The sequence below is a fragment of the Halichoerus grypus genome, chromosome 12 (genome assembly GCF_964656455.1).
Source record: "Halichoerus grypus chromosome 12, mHalGry1.hap1.1, whole genome shotgun sequence".
Lineage (NCBI taxonomy): Eukaryota > Metazoa > Chordata > Mammalia > Carnivora > Phocidae > Halichoerus > Halichoerus grypus.
The window spans coordinates 99,303,606-99,319,411 of NC_135723.1; the positions used below are offsets into that span (position 1 = coordinate 99,303,606).

The following is a 15,806-nucleotide window of genomic DNA, read 5'->3' on the forward strand; positions in this document are numbered from 1 at the left end:
TGCTATGTGTGCATATGTGTGTGTGCATGTGTAAATTGACAAGTTGATTCTAAAATATATGTGAAACACAAAAGGCCAAGAAGAGCCAAGACAATCTTGAAGAGTGAAGATGAAAGGCAGCACTACCAGATATCAAACCAAGCTTTTTAAAGTGATAGTAATTAAGATCATGATACTGGCACAAACATGGACAAATAGGGCAATGGGAGACAGAATCCAGCAACAGACCCACACCTATATGGTTACCTGACTGATGACAGAGGTGACCTGGCAGTGCAGTGGGGAAAGGACAGTCTTCACAATAATCAGTACTAGGTATCGTTTCAGGGAAAAAATCTTGGCCTCTACCTCACACCAGATGGATTACTGATCTAAATGTGTAAGAAAACAGAGAAACATCTTTATCATCTTGGAGTAGGCAAAAAGTGCTTAAACAAGACACAAAGTATTCACCAGAAGGGGAAAAAATGATACATTGAACTAAATTAAAATTAGGAACTTCTATTCTTCAAAAGACACCATGAAACACTGAAAAGGCAGGCCAAAGATTAGAAGAAATCCACTATACTCCCATCTGACAAAAGAACGGTCATCATATAAAGAGGTCCCACAAAACAACATCTAAAAAAGCCAAGATATTAGGAAATGACAAAAAAAACACCAACACAAAACCTCAAATGGGCACCCTAAAAGACTAGATACATAGAAGTCCATTAAACATATAAAAAGTTACTAAATTTCACTAGTTATCCAAGAAATGCAAATAAAACTTTAATAAATACCACTACATACCTACTAGAACAGATAAAACAAAACATACAGAAGATATCAAGTGTTGGCAAAGATATGTAACGACCAAAATGCTTACTATACTGCTAACAGGAGAGTTAGTTCACAAACTGGATCCTGTACTCAGAGGGTAGGGAGAGACCAAAGAAAGAAGCAGACCAGTCCTGATTGGTGGGTGGCAGGTCTAATAAACAAGGGAATTTACCTACAAGCCTTGTCTTGAATGGCCATAGATCTCTGCATCCACTTGCCAGAATCTTAAAAGTTCATGTAGAGGCCTTCACGGGTTCAGCACCTGTGCTGTCCAGATGGTCTTCATAACACACTTACTCTCTCAAGGCTGCATCCTCAGAACAGCTCCCACTGTGGGAACAATGGGCGGAGCGTCAATTCCAAGGACAGGGGAGGGATGGAGGAGCCTCCCAGCTGCCCCGGTTCAGCTCTCAAGTCAACCACAGTCATGTCCTCTTGATTACTTCCTCAAAGAAGGAGTAAAAATTGGTACAACCACTTTGGAAGATTGAGAAGAGATTAAACTTGAACAAATATTAAATACCTATAGCCTAGCAATTCTTCTAGGTATAGATCTAGCAGGTACATATATATGGATGTAGGTAGGTATGTGTGCATATTTACCAAAAGACACATACCCAAATGTTCTTAAGAGCATTATTCCTAATGGCCACAAACTGGAAACTATCCAAATGCCCATCAACAGAATGAATAAATTGTGGAAAATTTACATAATGGGATGTCCTACAACAATGCAAATGAACAGTCTAAGCTACCTGCAACAATATGAATAAATCTGATCGACATAATATTGAGTGAAAGAAATCAGAGAAGAAATAATATGTATCATGATTTCGTTTATTTAAAGTCCCTTACCAGGCAAAATTTATCTATGACGTTAGAAGCCAAGAACAACTGGTTATCCTCGGCAAGGGTAGAGACCAAAGAGAACAGAATTTCTGTTCTGGGGTGCTGGTTAAACAGGTACATTCCCCTTATGAAAGCTCATTTAAGCCATTTCTATTTCAAATTTATACTTCAACAGTAAGTTAAAAAAAAAGATCAGGGAGAAGAGGAAGAACCAGCAAAGAAGACTGAAGCAGGCAAACCGTGGAGAAGGAAGAAAACCAGATTGTAACGCCCTGAGAGCCACTTGAAAATAGTTCATCAAGGGGTGCGTGGGTGGCTCAGTAGGTTGAGAGCCTGCCTTCCGCTTGGGTCATGATCTCAAGGTCCTGAGATTGAGCCCAAGCTCCCTGCTCAGCAGGGAGTCTGCTTTTCCCTCTGCCTCTTCCCCCTGCCCATGCTCACTCACGCACACACTCTCTCTCTCTCTCTCCCTCCCTCTCAAATAAATTTAAAAATCTTTAAAAAAAAATAGTTCATCAAGAAAGAAGAGATATATCCAGAATATAGAAACAACTCAACACTAAAAAGACAAATATTCCATTAGAAAGGGGTGAAGAATGTGGATATTTCCCCAAAGAAGATATGTGAATGGCTAATAAGCACATGAAAAAATGCTTACCATCATTAGTCATTAAGGAAATGCAAAACAAAATCAAAAGGAGGTACCACTTCATGCCCTCTAGGATGGCTATAATCAAAAAGACAGACAATAACAAGTGTTAGCAAGGATGTAGAGAAATTGGAATACTCATACATTATAAGTGAAGAGTCAAATGGTGTAGCCACCACGGAAAACAGTCTGGCGGTTATGGAAAATGTTAGGCAGAGTTACCGGATGAACCAGCAGTTATACTCCTAGGAATATATCCAAGAGAAATGAAAACATATCAACACAAAAACTTGTACGTGAACATTCGTAGCAGCAATATTCACAATATTGAATAGTGAAAATAAGCCAAAAGGTGAAGACAACCCAAATGTCCATCAACTGATGAATGAATAAACAAAATGTGATAGATGCATAGAGTCGCATATTACTCAGCAACGAATAAGAACATGGTTTTAATACATGCTACAACATGGATGAACCTCAAAAACATCCTGGTAAGGGAAAGGAGCTAGACAGAAAAGGCCACATATTGTATGGTGCCAGTTACGTGAAATGTCTAGAAGGTGCGAATCCATAGACACAGAGAGTAAATCAGCCATCACCTGGGAGGAAGGAGAAGTGACCACTAAATTGTACAAGGTCTTTTGGGGGATGATAAAGATGTTCTGAAGTTAGATTATGGGGATGGTTGTACACAAAATACACTAAAAACCACTGGATAGCACCGTTTAAAAGTAAGAATTTTAGAATATACAAATTCTATATAAATTCCTTTATTTTTTAAAAAAGGAAGGGGCGATCACCAGAGAATGAAGCTAGGAGAACTTGTTTAGACATCTTTTCTACCAAAAGATCCTACTTCCAGAAAAATAATATTTGCTCATAAGGAAAGTTTAAGACAGCTTATTTAGGGATAAAATAAACCCTCCATGCATTAAAAGAAGACTTCTGAGCCATCAATGAAAGCCTCAGGAGAGGCACTTAGAAAGGCAGTTGTTTGAAAATGAGGTCTTAGGGCCTAAAAGGCAACAAAACGGTATTTGTCTTACCACCAAACTTAAAAGCAAAACCTAATACAATTTCTGAGATGAAAAACGGTTCAGAGATACCTTTGCATAATTCAAGAATATAAACTCTGATCACAAAACTCTTTATCCTTGTTTTAGGTGGTTCAAATATCTCACTACCAGTTACATACTAGTTCAAATTCAATTCCAGATAATGTCCTACTTATTAACAACCAGGGGACCTGTTACACTCATCTCTGTGTACTTCGCTGTACTTAATGCTGTGTCTTGTGTACAGGATGTCCCTGATAACAATCAACTGAATAAAGGACTTAATGAATTAGTGAATCAGTGAATAAAAGAATGAGTGAATGATATGAAATCTTTTTGTTTCTAAAATCCCCTGTATCTATGCCTCCTTTTCACAGATCTGACCCAGTAGCTATAGAATCTTTCTGTACGGTTTTCCCTAATTTGGTGGTATATTTTATCATCTCTTGGCTATACGAAATATTCAGTTAGGTAGTATGGAATTTTGTTTAGGGCTGCTCACAAAGACAAAACAAACACACACACACACACACAAATCCTTAAAAGCAAAACCAAAAACCTCCAAGGTGTCCACAAAAGGAAATGCTGTAAGCATTTTCATCACTGCACCTGGAAGGATTAAGAGGGTGAAAGGGAGGGCGCCTGGGTGGCTCAGTCGTTAAGCGTCTGCCTTCGGCTCAGGTCATGATCCCAGGGTCCTGGGATCGAGTCCCACATCAGGCTCCCCTTGCTCTGCGGGAGCCTGCTTCTCCCTCTGCCTCTGCCTGCCACTCCCCGGGCTTATGCTCTCTCTCTCTCTCTCTCTCTCTCTCTCTCTGTCAAATAAATAAAATCTTAAAAAAAAAAGAAAAAAAGAGGGTGAAAGGGAGGCAGAGCCTGGGGAGGAAAAGAGAGGAGACTCTGACATACAGACAATGGATCTGTACTTTTCAGGCTGGAGACACAAAGGTTGAGAAGCGAATCAGGCGTTCAAATTCTCAGAAAACACATGCGATCTGGACAAAGTGAATCCAGGTTTGGTTTTTTTTTTTCCAATGAATCCCAAAATGTTTCCATTAAAAAGTACTGTTTGCATCCTCTACAATGTATGTTGAAAACAATTAAGAATTACTTCATTTGGTAAGTAACAAGCTTCAGGAACTCATTACCCCCAAAATACAGTAGAATTAGACAAACATAAAAGAGTTTATTTAAAATGTTGGCATAAATGTTTAAAAATCTGAGCCGTGCATGATCATTTATTCATTCAAAAGACATTTACTTAACACTTGCTTTGGTCCTCGCCCTGCTTGTACCAGATCAGGAATACTGATAGGGAAGGGGACAACACAGAGAAGTACTTCTCAAGAAAGCAAGAAGAGGGGCGCCTGGGTGGCTCCGTCGGTTAAGCGTTGGACTCTTGGTTTCGGCTCAGGTCATGATCTCAGGGTCGTGAGGTTGGGCTCCTCGTTCAGCAGAGTCTGCTTTTCCCTATTCCTCTCCTCCTCCTCTCTCTCTCTCAAATAAATAAATAAATTTTTAAAAATCTTAAAAAAAAAAAAAAAAAAAAACAAGAATAAAGCAAGGAAGGGAGGAAAGGAAGGACTTCTAGAAGGGGCGTGGTGCTCCCAGCAGAGGAGAGTCAGCAATGCCAAGGTGAGAAGCTGGACGGGTCAGCAATGAGGTGAGCTAGACCTACTCCGAAGTGCAGAGTGAACTGGATCAATTCAGCCCCTTCCTATGACTGGTGGGGATAGCGGGTGGGAGGGGGCGGCTAGAAGGTTAATCCTCTGTCTTCTAGAGTCATCGTTGTCTAGGACCTCAGAAGCAGTGTGTGTGACCAGGACCCTGAACTCAGGACCAGGCTCGACAAGGTTTCTGACCAGAATTCCTGAGTCTGGGGTGGGTGAGCTCTCACTCTCCGGATAATAAATCTTTCCCATGACGAGATCCTAAACCTGGTTTCTTGCTGTTCCAAGTCCAGGGTGGTGCCCTCTTTGTACTCTTGAATGTCCATAGTGAGTCTGAGCTGACAGATTCTCTCTACCATCCCGTGTCCTCCCGCACCTGCGGACCAGTGGGCAGAGGGCCACCGCCCTTCGCCGGGACAGGACACCCGGCCGGATGGACAAGTAAGGCAATTCCTCTCTTCTTTTGCAACTCTGGTTTTAGACAAGTAGCAGGACAATCTGTTGTCACGGAGCTTTGCAACTGCAAACAATTGCAGCGTTCGGACTGTTGACTAAAGACTCATTCCTACCATTAAAAGAAAAGCATGTTCCAATTCGATATTTTTAATATAAGGAATGTTTCCAACTGCAGAAATTCATTCCTAACTTGAAGAGAAAATATTTTCCCACTGATGAAATTTATCAACGTGGTGTATAATCTTTTGGGAAGAAAAACCGTAGCAGTGATAAAAACGTCAGCCGGGAACCATATGTTTAAAAAGCAGCCATTTTAAACTAAGGACGATATGTCAACGATAGAGCTGATTCACGTCATTTTGCACATTGTCACACCCATCTCACCTGTGAATTTTGCAAAAAGATTTTGCAAAACAATCCCTAAGCTTAGAACCTTGCACTGGAGGGGCGCCTGGGTGGCTCACGTCATGATCTCGGGGTCCTGGGAATGATCTCAGGGTCCTGGGATCGAGTCCCGCATGGGGAATTCCTGCTCAGCGGGGAGCTTGCTTCTCCCTCTGCCTCTGCCCCTCCCCCTGCTCATGCTCTCTCTGTCAAATAAATAAAATCTAAAAAAAAAAAAAAGAACATCACACTGGAAACGGACCTTATAAGTCACTTTTTGAATACTTTCATACTATGATTATCCTAGGATAATCTTAAAAGAATGATCAATTAATTACGCAATACTTTATGTTATAAACGCAAAAGAAAATAGTATATAAAAATCGACGCACACTGGCAGAAACTTCGCAGTAAAAAGACATTCATTTCACCCATAATTTTAGTATTTCTCATACATTATATTATTTTGTAAACCAAGGTCCTTTTAAAGTAGGCTGGATTCTAGCAGAAAATGAGATTACTAAATTTTTTCTGAAGGTGTTAAGTCATTACTACTTTCAGAGCATAATAATTTTATGTGCTTTAATAACTTTTTTTTTAAAGAATCCACTCTAATGTCTGTTCCAGTTAACTGTTTTTGTGTACCAAATGCCCCAACTAGCGCTGCTTTGCAGTATAAACAAAACAATTCTATAGAATAGAATAGCTAACTATTCTCTCCAGTAGCCCTCTCTCTCTCTCTTTTGTATTGTTTTCTGTAACATTTATGTTTGAATGTTAACATTCTTGTTTTTTTATTTTTTTAAAGATTTTATTTATTTATTTGACAGAGAGAGAGACAGTGAGAGAAGGAACACAAGCAGGGGGAGTGGGAGAGGGAGAGGCGGGCTTCCTGCTCTGCCCATGCGGGGCTCCATGCGGGACTCGATCCCAGGACCCTGGGATCATGACCTGAGCCGAAGGCAGACGCTTAACAACTGAGCCACCCAGGTGCCCCAACATTCCTGTTTCAATTAACTGTCCTTTGCTTCAGATTATTAAAGAAATGAAAATTGCCCATAGCTTATCTTCCAAAGAGAGCCACTTTCACCATTTTGGTGCATTTGCTTCTAGTCTTGAAAAGCAACTTTTTGATTTAATTTTTTTACGATTTTTTTTTTTTTTAAGTAATCGCTACACCTAACGTGGGGCTTGAACTCACAACCCCAAGATCAAGAGGCACATGCTCTTCTGACTGAGCCAGCCAAGTGCCCTGATTTAATTTTAAAACTTTTTTTCTTATTATAAAAGGAATACACACTCATTCAAGAAATCAGTCAAACCTTCTTGATAAACTTGTGTTTTTCAAAATGCAATGCTAGTGAAATACAAGAATCTGAGGAAATTGGACTCATATCTGTTGAGAGTGTTAAGTGACAAATCTTTTAGGAAGGCAGTTTGGCAGTTTTTATCATTAATGAATATGTGTGGGCCCTCTGACCTAGAGACTCCATGTAGGAATCTTTCCCACAAAAATTCTTGTGCATGCACATAAAGATAAGAATAGTCACTGAAACACTGTTTATAATAGAAAAAATTAGTAAACAGCTTAATATTCATCATTAAGGATATAGTTAAATGAATGGTGATACAGCATTTATATATACATATATATATATACATGTATATGTGTATATATATATATTATAAATACTGTGCCACTATTGAAATATATTAAATGAATTAGATCAAATTTATTTTAAAAGTTTTTGAATTAAAAACATGAAGTAAACCAGCATACACTGATATTTAAGAATCTCCCAAAGGGCACCAGCTGGCTCTTGGTTTCAGCTCAGGTCATGATCTCAAGAGTCTTGAGATGGAGCCTAGCCTAGGGCTCTGTGCTCAACATGGAGTCGGCCTGAGATTCTCTCCCTCCTCCTCCCCGTTCCCACATGCACACGCATGCGCTCTCTCTCTCTCCCTAAACAAATAAATCTTTTTGAAAAAATCTCCCAAGATGCGGTATAAAATGAAAGAGGTAAATTCTGAAACAGTATGTATGGTATGGTCACATCTATGCACATATGCACACAGATACGAAGAAAAATGCACAGAAAGGGACTGGAAGGATGTGCACAAAACTGTCCCATCTGGGGCAGGAGCACCCAGCAGAACCAAGGGGAGGGAGCCTCACACTCAGCTCTGGGGCACTGTGGCTGGCTTCACTCTGCAATAAGAATGCATTAATGTGGGACACCTGGGTGGCTCAGTCGGTTAAGCGTCTGCCTTCAGCTCAGGTCATGATCCCAGGATCCTGGGATCAAGCCCCATATCAGGCTCCCTGCTCAGCTGGAAGTCTGCTTCTCCCTCTCCCTCTCCCCCTGCTTGTGTTCCCTCTCTCACTGTCTCTCTCTGTCAAATAAATAAATAAATCTTAAAAAAAAAAAAAAGAGTTGCATGCTCTTCCAACTACACCAGCCAGGTGCCCTGACTTATATAACTTTAAAAAGTGATACTACAATTCACTTCATTGTCAGAGACCTTATTAATTTAGTATTTTAAAATACCACTTCTTAGATGATAAAAGATATATGATTATAAAACATTCAGATAATGTAAAAATATAATTAAGAAGATAAAAATCACCAGAGAGGGGCACCTGGGTGGCTCAGATGGTTAAGTGTCTGCCTTAGGCTCGGGTCATGATCCCAGAGTCCTGGGATAGAGCCCCGCATCGGGCTCCCTGCTTGGTGGGGAGCCTGCTTCTCCCTCTCCCTCTACTGTTCCCCCTGCTTGTGCTCTCTCACTCTCTCTGTCAAATAAATAAATAAAATCTTAAAAAAAAATTTTTTAATTAAAAAAAAAAATCACCAGAGATAGCTTCTTGTACTTTCTTCTATTCATATATGTGTGTATGTATACAGATATACATATATATATTATTTTAAGACAAAACTGAGATCATATTTTGTATATATATTATATCCTGATTGATTTTTCATTTAATATTTTATCATGACAGTATCGTGTGATTAGAGTTTGAAAACATGATTTTTTAAATTATGAAATAATTCAAGCATACAAAAACATAGAAACTCACATGGTGAACACCCATGGACCCACCATCCAGCTGAAGAAATAAACATTACAGATTAATAAACTCCATTTGCTCGCTCCTCCACCCCACGTTCCCTTCTCTCTCTCCAGAAGAAACACGTTGGTTTCAATGTGGTGTTTGTCGTTCCCATGTGGGTTTTAGACATTTTACGTGTAATATACGTATGTACAGAACAGTACATAGCATTGCTTTGCTGAAAACTGGACTTTTAATGCTTGATTAATGTGCTATATTATATGCTATAATTATTCAACTTGTCCCCTGTTAGTGGGCATTTTAGAACAAATAGCATTTTTACACTACCTTTTTAGGTAAAGATTTTAAACTTGCTACAAAGAAATGTAGTCTCCTTGGTGGAATTACTCTATTACAGTCACAAACTCCAGAGCCAACCCCACCTTTCCCATGTCTTCTTGACTTGGCTCTGTTTTCAGAGAACTTACTTGCAAATCCACTACGAAAAGAATATTGCAAGGCTGGAGGGCAGAAGCAGCACTGGGCCAGAGCTGGGCCTTTCACAGTCCTGTTCTGGGACTCTTGCTTCTCCTTTGCACACCAGCAATCTCGCAAGCTACACACTGAACACAAACAGCACAGGATGTCCCAGACTGGGATAGCCGGTTTCTCTTTCCAAGTTGGACTCTCCTTCATAAGGTGATCATTCTATACCTCCTGCTCTAATCTTTTTTTTTTTTTTTTTTTTAAAGATTTTATTTATTTATTTGACAGAGAGAGACACAGCGAGAGAGAGAACACAAGCAGGGGGAGTGGGAGAGGGAGAAGCAGGCTTCCTGCCGAGCAGGGAGCCCGATGCGGGGCTCGATCCCAGGACCCTGGGATCATGACCTGAGCCGAAGGCAGACGCTTAACGACTGAGCCACCCAGGCGTCCCAACCTCCTGCTCTAATCTAACCGTAATCTCCTTTGCTCTCTAGGCTTAGGTTTCTCCAAATAAGTCAGATATCTGTCACCTGACGTGACATGTCATCAAAATGATAGTCACTTCTTGGAAGTCACTATGAAGTATATCAGTCACCAGGAAGTCCGACAAAATAACAGCACGAGCCCTTCAATAAATACGCCAGAATGTCTATGCTCTCAACCAGCGAGCGGTCCACTTCAAGAAGGAATCATTTATTCCAGCCATTGCTCAAATTCTCTTTGAAGACCTTCTTTTGAAATGGCCTTCAGAAACGAAATCTCCTAAATGGTGACAAATCTTTTCCGCTGGACAGTAGGTTCCATTTACAGAGGAGTTCGGAGCCAGCTGGGATGGCAGAGCTGGTGCCGAAGGAAGCCGCCTTGTCTGCTAATGAGGTGACACCGGGACAGCCACGGGGGCTGTTTGCGACCAGTGTCCATTCTGATTGGTCAGTGCTGTGCCATCTCAGTTATAAAAATCATCTGAAGGGCGCCTGGCTGGCTCAGTCAGTAGAGCATGCGACTCTTGATCTCAGGGTTGTGAGGTCAAGCCCCACTTTGAGTATAGAGATTACTTAAAAATAAAATCTTTAAGGGCGCCTGGGTGGCTCAGTCGTTAAAGTGTCTGCCTTCGACTCAGGTCATGATCCCAGGATTCTGGGATCGAGTCCCCCATCAGGCTCCCTGCTTGGCAAGAAGCCTGCTTCTCTCTCTGCCACAACCCCTGCTTGTGTTCCTGCTCTCGCTCTCTCTCTCTCTCTGTCAAATACATAAATAAAATCTTTAAAAATAAATAAATAAAATATAATAAAATCTTTAAAAAATTAAATAAATAAAAATAATTTGAATCTCACACCTCCTAGGGGACTTGATCACCCTCCCATTTCCATTAGCCATCCCCAAAGCACCCCCAAATTATGCCATTCTTTTTTTTTTTTTAAGATTTTTTATTTATTCATTTGAGAGTGAGAGAGAGAAAGAGAGAGAGCACAAGCAGGGGGAGGGGCAGAGGGCGAAGCAAGCTTCCCGCTGAGCTGGGAGCCGGAAGCAGACGCAGGGCTCCAACCCAGGACCTGGAGATCATGATCTGAGCCAAAAGCAGACGCCCTACCATCTGAGCCACCCGGGTGTCCCAAATTATGTCATTCTTGTTAAAGAAGCAAAAATACATACTCGTTGAAGGAGTAACTGTTGACTTGCGGGTCATGTGAAAACATTTTTGGGCTAAGGGGTGTGCTTTACTATTTTCAGTTCATACCAGAAGTTTTTTTTTTTTTTTTAAGATTTTATTTATTTATTTGACAGAGAGAGACACAGTGAGAGAGGAAACACAAGCAGGGGGCGTAGGAGAGGGAGAAGCAGGCTTCCCACCGAGCAGGGAGAGCCAGATGCGGGGCTCGATCCCAGTACCCTGGGACCATGACCTGAGCCGAAGGCAGACGCTTAACAACTGAGCCACCCAGGCGCCCCAGAAGTATTTTTTTTAAGAACACCCCTTTTAAAGGAATTTGTATAGCTTAAAACAAATGAAAAGGACGACCACTCAAATGACTGTTGAAATCATTTCAAAGTCCAGAGATTCATTTTGTTCAGATCAATGAACAAAGGACGAGTTTGAAAATGGAACAGCAAAATCAGATCCAGAGAGAGGCTTTTTGTGGATCTGAATTCTTGAGACTCTCTTCAAATGTCGCTCCATGTGCTGAGCTAACACCAGGCTTCAGAAAAGTATGCAGAACATGATGGAGAATCAAGGAGACCAAAAATGAAAGGCTCTTAAGCACCAGTGGGACATGAAGAGCCACCTGCCGCCCGCTCCTCAGTGGTCCACAGGGGAGCAAGGGACGCTGGGGCTGGGGCCTGCGGTGCAGGAACGGCGGAAGGTGACTGGGAGCAAGACTTGAGGCTGCTAGTCCACCGTGGGCATGGCTGGCCCAGGCCACGCTGGTTTGAGAAGCCAATGAGGCCGGTGAAAATCATGGCCCCAGTAAATGAGAGAGCTCAGAGCGTTCAAAAATTCACATTTGTTTTGTACAATGCATCAAATTTGCAAATTTGCAATCAACCCAAATCCTCAGGATATAGTGCTCAAAAGCAATTTAGACAGGCGATTTTCTATGTGACAACACAGAACAATGCAGTACAGATGCATAATTTGTTTTATTTCACAGGATTATATTTCATGATATCAATTTGGCCGCAGCGGCTTCAGGTGCCAGACGAGGCTAGAACAAGGGCACAAGAAGTGGAAGGAGCAGAGTGCGTCCTGTTAAGCACACGAGCACTAACTGAGCCTAAGCAGGTTCGAGGGCTGGCTCCATGAGCTGTGCTCTTTAACAGGTTATTTACCCCAGGACTCAATTTCCTTCTCTGTGAAATGGAAATAATACACAACTGCTACTTCATAAGGTTGTGGTGAAGACTTAAGCAAAAGAAGGCACGTGAAGAATACCGCTATTGTTTTAGCTACTGTTGTCAGAAATACGGGTCATTAGCACATTACGGATCTTGTAAATACCATCTCTCAATAATCCCACAGTACAGTGACAATGACAATAATAATGATAAAATTCAAGGCAAAATAACTCTTATCACAAAACACGAGGCCAGCTCTAGAAAGGTGTATGAATATGACAGTGGTGAATGGTGATCTTTTTAAAAGCGTTGTTGAGATCATTCTTGTAAGCATAGCCTAATCATGTTCAGTATGAGCAACTCTGTGTCTCCCACACCAGGAGTGCTGGGCATCTCTGTCCCCTCAGGTAATTCCTTTAATTCTCAGTTCGGTCGGGTTCTAAGAACTGTGTCAGAACAACATCAGAGGCTGTTCCTTTGTTACCAACTCTCTTCCCCTACAGGGCGGCATTGTTCTCCCATTCTTCTCTGCCCGCTCCTACCCTGCACCTGCCTGGTGACTATGCAGCCCCTCCCACCGGCACTCACATCCCCTTCCTACACCGTGGTTGCTGGGTTTGGCCCTGTGACTCAGTTTGGTCAATGGCATGTACGTAGATGTGATACAAGCAAAGGCTTGAATGTGTATTTGGGCTCGCCTTCTAGCATCTGCCACGGGAAAACATGTCCCGGCCAGCCCACTGGTCCACGAGATGTGGAGCAGACGCAGATCCAACCTTCAGCTTGGAGCCAAACCCAGTCAAACACAGGCTGGACCCACCAAGCCACAGACACAGGGGTGGTAACATCATTGCTGTTTAAACCACTGAGTTTGATGGGGCACCTGGCTGGCTCAGTCGGTAGAGAGCACGACTCTTGATCTCAGGGTTGTGAGTTCAAGCCCCACGTTCAGTGTAGAGATTATTTAAAAAAAAATAAATAAACCACTGAGTTTGGGAGGAGTTTGTTACACGGCCAGAGCTAACTGATAAACTTCCAGTCCTTTTGCATTTGGTGTACTATAGACAAAGTTTTTTTTAAAAAAATCCACAAATATATGCAGATAACAGATAGGTATGAAGTAATATATAAGTTTATATAAATAGCATAGAAATACATGTGACCAAATTTACTAGAGGAGAATATGCTTTTTCCTTCCTCATATTTTCCAAGTGAGTTATATGTCAAAACGGCTTTATTAGAGCATAAATAACACAAGAAACAAACAAAAATCTAATCGTTAATTAGTGGATTAGTGTTTTATGTCAGTATGTAGGCAATGGGATGAAATAGCACAAAAATTTATCAGAATAGTGATGTTTGGAGCAGAAAAGCATGTAAACTTAAAATTAATTAATTACATTAATTATATCTCTTCGCATATAGTTATTTCTGCTTATTGATTTAAGTATTATTAACCAAAAATAAGGTAAAATCCACTATTCTTTTTATCAGAAACAATACTATTTGGTTCAGAGGACCACTCTTTTCACTCCTCATTCTTCCCAAACATTTTCTACATGTATGTTTAGCATAATAATAAGGTTAGAGTTATCCAATGAAAACATCATCTAGATGCTTCTGGTACATTTTGAAAAGACAGAATCATTTGACTATATTTGAAGCTGAAGAGATTATTCGCTGTACCCGCTAAGGTACATTTGGCTGCAAGTAGCAGAAACCCTCCACTAAGCCATAACAGGAAACTCAGAGACAGTTCCTATCAGGACAGGTCTGCCAGTTTACCAGTGTCATTAAGAACTCAGTCTTTCTGCCTTTCCACTTTGTATATTGGCCTATCACCCCCATGCATGTCACCTCATGGTTGCAAGACGGCTGCTGCAGTTCCAAGTATCACATGCAGATTCAAGGCAGAAAGAGGGGGCAGCCACTACGGAGTCCACCACTACTTTCTCAAGAAAGCAAAAACTCTCTAGAAGTTTCCCTGAAGACTCCCTCTTGCATCTCATTGGCATGAAATGGAACACACACCCACAACACTACTCGCTGAGAGGGCAACTGGGAAATTGTCTAGTGAAAGAGGATGAGATCGTCATGACTGGTTTTGAAATTTGATGACTCATCCTCTCAGACTGGGCACACTGTCACTGTGAGCAAAATCTGGGTTCTGTTAGCAGAAAGAAAGGAGGAAATGGATCTGGGCAAACAGCATTTGCACGTTGCCTTAGCTGCCCTCATGTACCTTGTCTTCTCAACCTGCTGGAGGCAGAAAAATAAATAAGACCTGAAATGTGCTTTTATCCTTTTACCTTTTTTTTTTTTTCCCAGCCTGGGCAACCTGAACTCCTTTGGGCTTCTGAGTAAGTAGTATAAACTGCCCTACCCCCCCCAAAATGTCCAAACAGGGCATTCTGGGGAGGGCCTCGAGTCCCTGAAACCCCTCCATGGGTGACTAAGTTAAGAAATCCAATCAAGGTCAACTCAGTCTTGTAAGCATAGCCTGGTCCCCCACAGTACACAGCTTCTAGGTTCCACTCTGCTGTTTCAAGTATAGTGGTGTGTAGGGTCTGCTGCTTGCTGACTCTGAACTTCGTGGTATCTCTCCATAACTGAGCTTGCAATGGAGGAAACTTAACATCTAAAATAGTATAACAAGATAAATTGGATTTTCATGGTTCGTTATGTTGAAAATAAAGAGACCCAAAGTTAAAAACTGAGTTCCCTTCTTCAAAGCATAGTCATTATCAAGCATCTGATTCCAGAATATTAGACACGGGAAACTGCATGAGCCCAGCTCCCGCTGCTGAGACTCTGTAATCCGAGACAATTGGTAATCATCTCATTTGGGTCATCAAAGGGGAGGGCACGATGTTAAGTTATTAAATAAGTGATTGCTTTTAGACGCGCAGACTCTTCGGAAAATGCCAAGTTCTGGAATCAGTTGTTAAGTCTTCAGTCCATGTTGCAACAAGTAAAATCAGAGACTGCCAACAGTGTCCTCAATCACATCTGCTACTCTACGGAAACAGATTACCAGGCACGCTTTGATTGTGAAATAAGCACAGCGATTTGTAAGCACGGACTCTGCCCTCACACCTAGAAATACTGTCAGATTTCTAGTAACAACTGAACGTGATTCAAAATTCATTCTTAGGCAGAGAAAAAAGTAGAGGAAAGGAAAAGAACAGAAAATTGTGGGGCAAATGTAAATAAAATTCTTTTTTCTGTCTAGATTCAAAGAGTTTGCTTTTCAACTTCATTTCCTTCTTTGTCAGTCCAGTAAAGCATTACCATGTGCAACTTTATGCTTGTTTAAAAAAAAAAAAAAAAACTAAGCTTCTGGTTCAACTTACTACATTTCCTCTCTACCAACAGACATTCTCCATGGCTCCTTCCCTTGGTCTCCGTGGGATCCTGTACTTCGCACGAGTTTTGGTTTTGTGAAGACCTGAATCATTCTGTAAGTGGTTATGAAATATCTCCCATCGAGCTGTGGCCCAGGGCAGATGGAGAAATTAACTCGACGGAGGAAAGAGCAGTCT

At 41.3% G+C, this 15,806-nt stretch overlaps 1 long non-coding RNA gene across 1 annotated transcript; it reads right to left on the minus strand.

Moving 5' to 3' along the window:
* Positions 1-273: 273 nt before the first annotated feature.
* On the minus strand, positions 274-15,703 carry LOC144379619 (uncharacterized). The gene is made up of 3 exons (XR_013442923.1): positions 15,618-15,703; positions 995-1,152; positions 274-371 (listed from the first exon to the last, which is right to left on the minus strand). It is a non-coding gene; the product is annotated as an uncharacterized LOC144379619 (long non-coding RNA).
* Between the last annotated feature and the right edge of the window lie 103 nt (positions 15,704-15,806).